The sequence below is a fragment of the Myxine glutinosa genome, chromosome 4 (genome assembly GCF_964187855.1).
Source record: "Myxine glutinosa chromosome 4, kmMyxGlut1.1, whole genome shotgun sequence".
NCBI lineage: Eukaryota > Metazoa > Chordata > Myxini > Myxiniformes > Myxinidae > Myxine > Myxine glutinosa.
Window position 1 is genome coordinate 127024307 of NC_136264.1, and position 12070 is coordinate 127036376.

The 12070-nt window shown below is 44.0% G+C and overlaps 1 long non-coding RNA gene across 1 annotated transcript in view; it reads left to right on the forward strand.

The window, feature by feature from the left end:
• LOC137426248 (uncharacterized) overlaps positions 1-11000 on the forward strand; it is a 44177-nt gene extending 33177 nt beyond the window's left edge. The window contains exon 4 of the long non-coding RNA XR_010984232.2: positions 9961-11000. This is a non-coding gene — a long non-coding RNA (uncharacterized LOC137426248). The remainder of the gene's footprint in view (positions 1-9960) is intronic.
• Positions 11001-12070: the final 1070 nt, after the last annotated feature.

Below are 12070 nucleotides of genomic sequence, written 5' to 3' on the forward strand. Positions count from 1 at the left end.
CAGTCAGCCTGGCAGTTGCACTTGATGACCCGCAGAAGCTTTTCAGGAGCAGGGGGTAGGGTTGTCTGAACTGGCACAAACCCCTCGACACACTTCTGCCATACCCACTCTGTAGGACGAGGTCCATCTGTAAGATAAGACAGGGAATTTGGTTTTGTCACAGCAGCAATGATACAGAAGGTAGTGAAAATAATACACAAGATACACAGAACATCACAGTAATTGAACTTAATATATTAACTGAAATTTATATACTAAAATACAAGAATAAACATAGCAGCAATCAGGGCACACAGTAAAATGTAAATGTACCAGATGTAGATCCCTTCCATTCTTGTACTTGCAAGTAGACACGCAGGCTGTGAAACTTTGCTGCTCCTGATGTTGGTGGTAAGACCTGTGGCTGAACGTAAGTAGAGCTAGATGCCACCTTCTCACAGAACCGATGATATCGGAGGGAGTCCAGGGTGTCAGTTGATGTTCCATTGTAGAGAATCACCATCGCTTTCTCTCCTGCTTCTGCCACATCATCTGTAGAGGCTGAATGTGCATAGAACACCTCCCTCGGCTTGCTCTCGGAATGTCGCTTTCTTTGAATTTCTTGAGGGAAGCTCCCTTCCCGATCCCGTGGAGGCGAGATGTAGTGTCACATCCAAGAACTGCATGTAAGAACAAGATGTGCTTACATATGTCTGGGCCAAGTAGTTGTTTTGTAGCCTTGATGTTCCAAATGCGAGGCTTCTTTGTTGTCTTCCTTGACTCAGAACAAAAGAACAGGTCATGGGAGTCCAGGCTTGCATGGTAGCAGAGAAGGACTAAGAGGTCTGTATCATCCCCCATTAGCACAGTATTGTTGGTGGTAGCACACTGCACAGCTTTCTGCACAATCAGCAGGTCAGCATCTCCTGAGGCATGGTATGTCTCACAGTTTGCCTTCTGCAGTTCTTCACTTAACATGGAAAGAAATTGCTGCTTGTTCTGCCTGTTCCTTCTGCATTGTGACAATCATGTCGGCTGTAAATGTCACAGTGGCACCAATCTTCCCTTTTGACTGTCTGTGGTGTGTCATGTCCTTTGTGTTGTTACTTTCATACCCATCAAACACCACTACAGCCTTGCCATACTTCTTCGTTACATACTCCGTATACTGGTGGCATATGTCTTTATAAGTAGATCCATGGGACCATGGGATGCGTTGAAGAAGTGCTCCACCATCCAAGACATACTGGCAGCCATCAACTACATTATCTGCTGGAACATGAGGCCCGATAAGACCCCAGATGGCGTCGGCGAGGGCTGGCTTCTTTGCTTCTCGAAGCAGTAGAGAGGAATCAAATAGGGCTGGGGGATAGCTACATAGCTCATATTTGAGGGCTGACTCGAGTTCATCACTGTTCTGTGCCACTATGACCAGTCTCTGGAAGAGAAGCTGTGGATCAACTTGAATTTGATCTCCATCGATCCTTACAGAAGACTTTATGCCGAGAGTGACAGCTTGATCCTTCCTCTTGAAGGTGAACTCAGCAGGTGTTAGTCCATCCATGGACTTCAGTATCGCAGTGCCAACGGACTGTGCTGTATCAACGTTGACGGTGGAAAGGGCATTCTCCCCAGTGGCAATATTCCGGAAACTAGGGTCATTGCTGAATGGATTGTGCTCCTGTAGATAACTGAGAACTGTCAGTGTGTCCTTCCAGTCACGGGATTGCCTTGCTTTGGTCATGTCTTTGTTCTGCTCTCCAGTGTTGTAGTTGACCCCCGTGAGTCCCTCCATTGCCTGGTTTACTTCTGCACAGGCGGGCATCGATAGCAGCCACAACAGACGCTGTTGCTCCGTCATCCCTCGCCCTCGTGTGAGCCCACCACTGGTTTTTAAACTTCTCATCAGAACCTGCTCAATGACCAGGTCAGGTGAGAGACCTGCCCATAGGCGATCGCTTCGCCGAATCACGTGGAACCCTTCCTCGAAACGTTGTTGGACTTCTGGGTGTTCAGTCTTGAGGTTGTGCATCTGCTGAAGGTACACCCTGGCAGATTTGGTGTAAAGATTGTGTCCTGATGCTGCCAGATAGGGTAGCATGTCCTGGATAGCCTGCAGATGTAAGGCCCAGTTTCCAGTGCGTTCTGCACTGATGTATTTTCGTAGGATGTCCAGCATGTCCATGTACTGAACCCAGAGAGTTGAAGTTCTAGAGGACTTCTTGGTGGACTCGATGTGCTTTTGATGGCGGTCTTTGATTCTCACTAGAACTTCAGACTGACAAACTTCTTCAGCAGATATAGCCCCATTTATCAGCTTCTCATAGATCTTATAAGCTCCCTCCAGGTCCGCATCTCTGCTTCCATCTGTTATCTGATGATCCGGTGGCCTTGCAGCTGCAGCTGCTTCGGCTGACTCTGACTCTCCATCCTTACTGTTGTCTGGAGTTCCAGATTGCTGTGGTAGATGGAAATCGAACACGTTTGATAGCATCAGTGCATTGAGGGCTGCATCAACAATTGAGTGTGCACGAACTGCTCGCGCAACAGCTTTGCCACACATCATGTGGATTACTGCATTTGGGGCATAGATCAACTCCAGCAGTTCTTGTAGCCCAGATGAGGCCATCAAGTGTCCGATGCAACCGAGGAAGCTCATTTCTGCATGGAAGCCACCCAAACGCAAGACTATTCGTCTCAGATCACTTTCCATTGGCTCAGAGTTGATAATCATGAGAGCCTTCCACCAGAGTGGCTGATCAAACGTGATTATTGGGGTGACATTGTGGCATCGTGCATGCTCACTAACAAATGTCAGGGTCGAGAATATGCATGTGCTATCACTGGGATTCAGATCGATCATCGGCAAAAGCATAACAGTTGCTTTGCCAGGGTGGTCACCATAATGCACGAACTGCATCATACTTGACCATGCAGGTCTGGGAGACCCAAAGAGGACGGATGCTTTCCACAGGACATCAAGATTTTCACAGCTGTTCTGGACCTGAAGGTTGACAAGCTTCTGGTAGGTCAGTGCCGTCAAATTGTGCCTTTCGTCTTTGTGGTACCGTACTTGTACCCTTCCAACCATTGCCACATCCAAGGAAGTAGCCTTGATCCTGGGGATTGGCTGCCTTGATCTAATTCCAGGGGTTATGGCTGCAATCATTCCTATACCATGGATTGTACCAAGGCCATCAAGCGTGCGGATGTTATGGTCGACATTGTCAGCTACATATTGGACAAACTCTGTCGATAGGTCAGGAATGTTTGTTCCATGGAATTTGGCTGCATTTCGTTCAAACTGGTGCACCTCCTGGTATGCGCAACAAAACCCAAGGTGATGAAGAGTATCAATGAGGAACCGCGATGCAAAGTGGTGATATAGTTGCACGCCCACCCCAAACTGAAGTGGTGCTAACATGACTCTTGGTCTAGTTGCCTGCATCATTGCTTGTCCAATTGCCGCCACTTTGGCTTGAGTTTTGGTCCCGGCAAATAGTTCTTCCAGGAGCACGCGGAGTATCTGGAAGAAATCTGACGCCAGCCTCTTGCGATTCTATGTCATCAAGAGCTGGGTAAGACTCATAGGATAACCCGATGTCTTTGATATCTTGTTTGATGAGCTTTGCAGCTGCCTGCACAAGCTTGATCTTCTCTTGATCTTCTGTGTTTGTTTGTTTCTGCTGTGTCTCATAGTAGTCTTGCAGCACCACCCTGGCTGTTGTCCTGATGGTAACCACGTTTGGTTTCCCATTGATCTCGGTGTATATTATCTTCTCACCGAAGTGTTTTTGCAGACTCCTCTTCATATGGGTGTAACCGTATGGTTCATGTTCACTGTGTGCAAGCTTCTGCTGCATGAGGTCAATTAGATCATTTATGGTGATCTGCTCGTCATCATTTTCTTCTATATACTTCACAACCTCCAAGAATGCTGCTGTCCTCTCATCAACGACAGGCCGACCAGCCTTCCTCCTCTTGGAGTCTTCTGTGTTTGTCTGATACGCTACTGGTATCTGCTTGTATGTGCGAAAATTCACACTGCAAGTCTGGTGGTAGACTGCATCTGCTGCATGTAGGTCATGCACATGCAGAATCCGTGCCTTCACAGTCTCTGACCAGTCATCACCTCGTGCACGACATGTTGCCAAAAGCGTGTCCTTGAATTCAATTGTCCTGACTTGGAAAACATTGACTTCACTTGGCTTCTTTCTCTTTTTTCCAAACTGAGCTGGTGTGCCACAAAACAGGCAATCAGTACTGTAAGAGAACCTCCCTGTAGTCGATCTTAGTGTAGGACTCTCACTGCTTGTACTTGTTTCTGACTCTTGTTGCCTGGTGTCCTTGGCTATCTGTTGTGGATTAATGTATGTCCAGCGACAGTCTTTGTGTATCTTATCACCAGGTACAGCATGAATATTGTCTCCCCCTTTTTTTACTGGCCTGGTTGATAGATGAACTTCCCTTCTCTCCAAGTGTTGATACTGACGACCCTCCTCCGTCCACAGACTGCTTGCAAATGACACACTGTTCATATGCCTCCATTTCCTGGAAGTGGAAAAAAAATATGCACGTTGAAAAATATGCACGCACGGTTGAAAACGTGCATGTTTGGAACTGGATCCTAGTCAGGGATGTGCAGAGGATGTTAGAGGGTTCATAACTCAGAAAAGAGCACTGTAGTTGTGGCGTGCGCGGCGTGTTTAAACTACTTAGCAGAATATGTACAATGTAACATAATGTAATAAATAGCTAGCTAACTATTATAGCTGGAGGAAATTATGGAAAACCCACCTGATGAGGTTAGTATAGCGTACACCGCGATCGATGACACCGGCACAAATGCATGCTCAGGATTGTCCACTCAGTGGACGGCTTGCTGTCGCCTTCGAATGTCCAATCAGCGGACGGCTTGCTGTCGCCTTCGACTGTCCAATCAGCGGACGGCTTGCTGTCGCCTTCGACTGTCCAATCAGCGGACGCTATTATTATATAGATGTTTTTTTGCTTCAAGGAAAAAAATACAGCATAGTCAAATCCAGCAGAAAGGGCTAAAAATCGGTTTTTGGGTAGGATCATATTTATGCATTTTTCAAAACTTTCCACCCTTGCAATTCCTTAACACTTTTTTTTCCTCATTCAGGACATATTGAGGATACACAAATCAGTTTGCTTCTGCTTCTGCTTCTGCTGCAATTTGCTTCTGTTTGCTTCTGCTTCTGCTTCTGCTGCAATCAATTTGCAATCAGTTTGCTTCTGCTGCAATTAGTGTGAGGTTGACCATTTTTTTTGCGTAAAATGCCTGCACTAATAATGCTGTCAGACGGGACACCCAGTTTAACGTCCATCCGAGGGGCGGCACACACATTGATGCCTCGTTCTGCCTGCGCGACACCAGGATGACAGTTTATAGCTGGGCCGAGATCTGAACCCACGCTAGACAGATTAGAGGTGAGTGTGACTATTTGTGCGGATTACCTGCGCTACCGAAGGTAGATGGAGGTTATGTTTTCACCCCTGTCTGTTTGTTTGTCTGTCAACAGGATATATCAAAAAGTTGTGGACGGACTCGGACGAAACTTGGGGGACATGTTGGGTGCGTAACAAAGACAAATCGATTCGACTTTTGGTGAATATCCGAATCCGGATGCGGATACGAGTTTAAATTTTTTCAAAGTGATTGTTCACCATTGAGAGATCGGGCCAAACTCGATATATAAGCATGATATTTCAAAAAGTTGCAGGGGGATTTGGACGAAACTTGGTGGATGAGTTGGGTGTGTGACAAGGACTAATCGATTCAATTTTAGTGAAGATCTGGTTATGGATTCAAATACAATAATTATTTAATTTTAAAGTGATTCTTCACCATTGAGAGATCGGGCCAAACTCGATATATAAGCATGATATTTCAAAAAGTTGCAGGGGGATTTGGACGAAACTTGGTGGATGAGTTGGGTGTGTGACAAGGACTAATCGATTCGATTTTAGTGAAGATCTAGTTATGGATTCAAATACAATAATTATTTAATTTTAAAGTGATTCTTCACCATTGAGAGATCGGGCCAAACTCAATATATAAGCATGATATTTCAAAAAATTGCAGGGGGATTTGGACGAAACTTGGTGGACAAGTTGAGTGTGTGACAAGGACTAATCGATTCGATTTTAGTGAAGATCTAGTTATGGATTCAAATACAATAATTATTTAATTTTAAAGTGATTCTTCACCATTGAGAGATCGGGCCAAACTCGATATATATTAAGCATGATATATCAAAAAGTTGCAGGGGGATTTGGCCGAAACTTGGTGGATGAGTTGGGTGTGTGACAAGGACTAATCGATTCGATTTTAGTGAAGATCTTAATCCGGATCCAGTTATGACAGTTTTTTAATTTCTTAAGTGAATCTTCACCATTGAGAGATGGGACCAAATACTATATATAGCATAATATCTCAAAAAGTTGTGGACGGATTATGACAAAACTTGGTGGATGAGTTGGGTAGGTGACAAGAACAAGCCGATTTGATTTTGGTTCAGGTCCGAATCCAGATCCAGTCTATCAATGTCAATGGGATACAAAATCAAAATTGTTCAGCCTGGTGGAGGTACGCGCTCTACTGAGTGTTGTTCTAGAATAAGTCATAGTTTCATCACAGGTGGACTGATCTTTAAATTTTAATGGTGATACTTATGCTTACCTGGTTTTATGACCAACTTTTCTCTTACGACCTTCATTTCAGTAATAACATGGCAAAAGCTAATTAAAAAATATATATTTCAGAGATAATACATTGCTCAAGCAAACTTTAGAAAGTATTAATGACTTTAAGCAATATCAGCAACAGGGTTTAACGATTCTGATGAAATTTGTACAAAGGACTAATCTCCTTTCAAAAGCAATTATAGAATAATGAAGGCGAATTAGGAAAGTGGTTTAAGAAACAGAAAACATTTTGGCCAAAACTAGAACTTTTGCCTTTAATGCATAAAATGACCTACACATATGAATAATTCACAGAACCAACTCTGGATCATGGGTCACCACTCCGACTCAGGATACTGCACTTGAAGTGCAGGAATTTTTAATTTAGTGATAATTCACCTACTCTTCACGAAAGCGACTGTTGGATATTTAACGTCCACCAAATACCAGATGAGTCTGCTGGCTTAATATCCTTCTGATGAACGGCACAGACATTTAGACCTCGTACTGCACCAGGGTGACAGTTCATAGCTGATTGCTGAGATTATATCCCATCCTAGACAGCTCAGAGGCAAGTGCGCACACCTTTAGGCGAACCTGCCAGCCATGTTGGTGTGTTTATTAAAACAGATGTAATCAGTTGTAAACATCGGTGGGTTCGGATTCAAACCCAGGTCGGACTGCTTAGAGGTGAGTGTGCTTACCTCTAGGCTATTCTGTCAGTCCTACTCATCAATAAGATGTTGATGAAGAGGATAGAAGGTAAACCTAATTGGAATGGGATGGTGGGGAGCACGTGGACAACAGATGTGTGTACTAACAAAAAATATCAAGAGGAATGAATGTTAGGGTTAGGGTTAGTATGGAAAATTGGTTATCATTATGGAAAATTGGTTATCATTATGGAAAATTGGTTATCATTATGGAAAATTGGTTATCATTATGGAAAATTGGTTATCAGTATGGAAAATGACATGGGATGACAGGGCACCACCATCACCTATAAGGAATGCAGTGAGTAGCGAGATCAGGCAGACACAAAGATGTGATTTCATACACGGTCAAAGAAGAGTGACAAAGGAGCGCAGGGGTTAGCAGAGAGTTTGGATTGTTTGAGTTTGCAAGGACAAGGCTTCTTTGTCACCTTTCAGAACCAAGATTATTCAATGAGGACTTCAAGGTTGTGGTTTGCCCGTTTGGGTAGGGTAGGGCATGGCTCACAGTCAGCTCGACATGCTCCAACTCAAAACTGCTTGATACAGTTCGTTAAAATTATACGAGTATATTATATATTCAGGTAGGTTTTGGAAAAGGGCTGTACCATTTCTGGATACATGTATCTCAATATGTAAATAAAAATGCATTTTCAGGGCAAAAATGAGACGATGCTCCAATCATATTCACCGAAAAGAAAAGTCATCAAAATGTCATAGGACAGATGAGCTGACCCATTAATGATCTTGTGTTTTATGTATATTCCATAATTTGCTTCAGTTGGTGTGCTCTACTATGTCAGGCAATTGTGATTTGCTAATTAGCAGTGATATCAGATTATATAATTCACAGTCACAATTGATGAGCAATGTCAAGAGAGAGAGGGAGAGAGAGAGAAAGAGAGAGACAGAGAGAGAGAGAGAGAGAGAGAGAGCTAGAGAGAGGGTGGCGGAGAGAGAGGGGGAGAGCGAGAGAGTCATAGCGAAAGAGAGAGAGAGAGGGTGGCGGAGAGAGAGGGGGAGAGTGAGAGAGTGAGGGAGAGAGGCAGAGAGAGAGAGAGAGAGAGAGAGGGAGAGAGAGAGAGAGACAGACAGACAGAGAGAGAGACAGAGAGGGAGAGAGAGCAGGAGATAGGGGGAGAGAGAAAGAGTGAGGCAGAGAGCAAGAGAGAGAGAGAGAGAGGTAGAGAGAGAGAGTGTTTGTGTGTGTGTGTGTATGTGTGTGTGTGAGAGAGAGTGAGAGAGAGAGAGAGAGAGAGAGAGAGAGAGAGAGAGAGAGAGAGAGAGGGGGGGGGGGGGGGAGCGCTGCCTGCCTTTGAACTTTGAATGAGGCCTGATTATCAGGTACCAAATCAGCTGAAAGGAAAAGGAAAAGAAAGATCCCGCAGGAAAGTCTAAGGGGTATCTTGTTGTCCATAAACGACTGGCTTGTCTCGAGAGTGAAACCAGCCATTGTGTCTTTTGGCTCAGCCAATCGCCATCGTTCAGACAATCTGATGGCACGGCCTGTGCAGAATGCCAACAAAAGAATGGACGAATGCTCTGCAGTGGGATTTCTTACTGGATGTGGAAAACATCTGCTCCTTCCATAATGGGATGCACGAGGAAAATCAGTACCAGAAGGAGGAAAGTACTGAACCAAATTGCCAAGTCAAGCAGGCCTGCTTATGTTACTGCCACGTGAGCCAATTTTTCACAACGGACACTCCAGCATATTCCATTACTTTTCATAATTAAAGGCATAAAGTAGTATCTAGTAGCCCTGTGAGTGTGAAAGAACATTTCTGCACAATTAAAATGAAAGAAGGGATGATTACTTGATAAAAGTTTTGCCATTGCCACGCAGCTCTAGTTTTTGCTCCAAAATCCAAGTGCCAGCCAGTGAGGCTGTGGTTCCCACAATTGGAGCAGTGGTGTCGATCATATTCCCTGACAACTGCAAAAAAGTTTCTCCAAGACAATTCCTGCAATTTTTCCGGCACGATGGCACGCACTCTGTCAGTTGCATCAAAATTCATTGGCATTCGGGTCTTCGTGTTACGTAAAATAGCTAGTTCACCACCGGAGACTGAACTCTGGCCATAAGAGTGCACTTTGGATAAGTCTTAAAACTTCCTGGATTTTTTTTGTTAGCAATTGACGACAACAAGAGCATTGCTGGCATGCTTGTGGTTACCAAAGGTTTCATATCCCAGTCAAATGTCGCCGACGTTATTTGCGAGGCTTTGTGGTGTAATATGGCAAAAGTGGTTGAAGGATTATATGACGAAAGAGGGATTGTAGGATTCAGTCCATATATCAGTCCACAGACACAATACAATGCTGAGACAACCCTTGGCTGTCTGCTTCATAAATGGCCTAATTATTTAAAAGTTTGATGAATGGAACCAATCATTCCATGAAGAATAACACGACTTGCAAAATATTGAGTTATGATAATTTCTGTGCGTTATTCGTGTAAAAGATTGATTCCGAACTTAATGTACAATATTCAACCTTCCAACTACTCTTCCTTTCTCTCTCTTCCTTTTCCCTCTACCCCCTCTTTTTCCTGCAGATGATCCTCGCACAAACTGATGTTGTGGACCCGTTGTTCGAAGAGATTTGGGGTTTGAAGGGTCGAAACCTTTACGATAGACAGTTCCCAGCCGATGATCCGGATGGTCATTGAATCAGCCACTCAATAAGCTGAAGGAAATCTTCAGATGTCTATCTCCCCTTCCCAATCCCCCGCTCTTCCCCGCTCCCCCCCCCCCTCTCTCTCTCTCTCTCTCTCTCTCTCTCTCGTTTATTCCGAAACACGCCAGCTGTCCCAATTAGTCACATCTCAAAGCAACGCTGCAGCCCCAACGGGAATCATTAGAGACGCCAGGAGGCAAAGAAAGGTTATTTTATTAAAAATAACATTCACAAAATGTGCAAACTGGTAAAAAAAAGGAAAACGCACCAAAATAATGTCGTAAAATAGAAATGTGTATATTCATCTTTGTACGGATCTCATAATTCATTAGCAGTGCAGAGTAACGTTCAGCATGAATCTAAACAGATACTTATTTCCCTTTCCAAGTCACCTTGCGGAAGAACAAATGGCTCCCAAATCTCATAGTACCTTTACAGAATGAGAAACTAGTGAGGTTTTCATTGGATGTTATGGTAAGCCCTACACTGAATCGGAACTACAATTTGAACGCATTATAATTCACTAGGCAGCTATTTACAGCCTATAAAGAACATGGTATCGGTCATGTGAGGGGCAGCTATGGTATTTGCATAACAATTCCATACCGCACAAAGAGTACTTCCTGTGCCATTAGCAAAAATCTACATACTGTGTAAACGATGAGTAAAGACATCATGGCCAGCTGTTTCGCCCCATGGGGATCATCAGAATGCTCACATTTTGCTGAAATGATTCAGGAAAGGATAATTCCTTCCATTTCAATTATAAATGTTGTCCAACAGAGGACAACACTATTCTGGCCTCAATGGAATTACTGCCCGTACTACTGTGCATCAAAGCACCAGTTCGTTTCTGCTCGAAGCTTCATCAGGCACTCATCACCTGAACAAAATAAAGGTAAACATGTATCAAATCAGCTATGATCATTGCGCCATTGTATTGTTATGTTGGACAAATGTCATGGACATATTCCCAACTCATTTCAAATAACAAAGAGTTCATAGAAAACCTTATCCCATGCAGTATTGAGAAAAACAACGACATTGGACGGGTCTTTTAAACTCTTACTTGTTGCGTTTCCGAGCACGACCTATATTTCCTATGAGCCGACATTTTGTCTGAACCTGATATTCCCCAACGCTGAAGGAGCAAGCGGCAAATTTAATTGGTCAGGATGATGTAAAATGGTGTAATATTTTGGCCAAGTACAGTCGGACCCTGACATTCGCGGCCCAACATTTGTGTGTTCCGCGTATTCACGGTTTATAATGTGAAACTTGCTTCTACATTTGCGGCCCTGTGTTCCGCACGTAGTCACATTTTTTTCGTGGGTGAAAAAAAACATCTCCCACCAGCCGTGCACCTGACACTTCTAAAAGTACCTTCCATGCATCAAGTATAAAACCATTTACAGCTAAGCATAACCCATTTCCCACCCACTGTGCACATAATAGTTATAAAAGCATCTTCCATTTTGCCTCAGGCACAAAGATGTTGTACTTTTTTTTTTTTTTTTGGTATATAAGATCGAGGCTCGTGTAAGAGCTAACATCAATCACAAAAAAAAACGGACACACAAAACGTACAATAAAGGGAGCGGGAGACAAGATGGGGAGAGAGAGGGAAGCACACAAGTGCAACAGCAGAGAACAGGGACATCGGGAGATCTGTGGGAGGGTGAGGGCTTGGGGGGAGAAGGCATGGGGATGGGGGGGGGGGGGGAGGGGCGGGAGAGATATAAAACACATGGACACTGCTATAACTTCCAGGAAAGAAGTTGCTATTTCAAAATAGTGGATCTGGGGTGAATTAACGGGGGTAGAAAAGATCAAGGTTTTGGATGGGGGAAGATAAGAGATGGTGGTGAACAGCTGTTTTTACGACCTGGAGGGAGGAGTGGGATTTAATAGAGTGAGGGAGTTTGTTCCAGAGGCAGGAGTAAAGAGGAATGAAGGAGTGAAAGTGAGCAGAGGTCTTGATTTTGGCA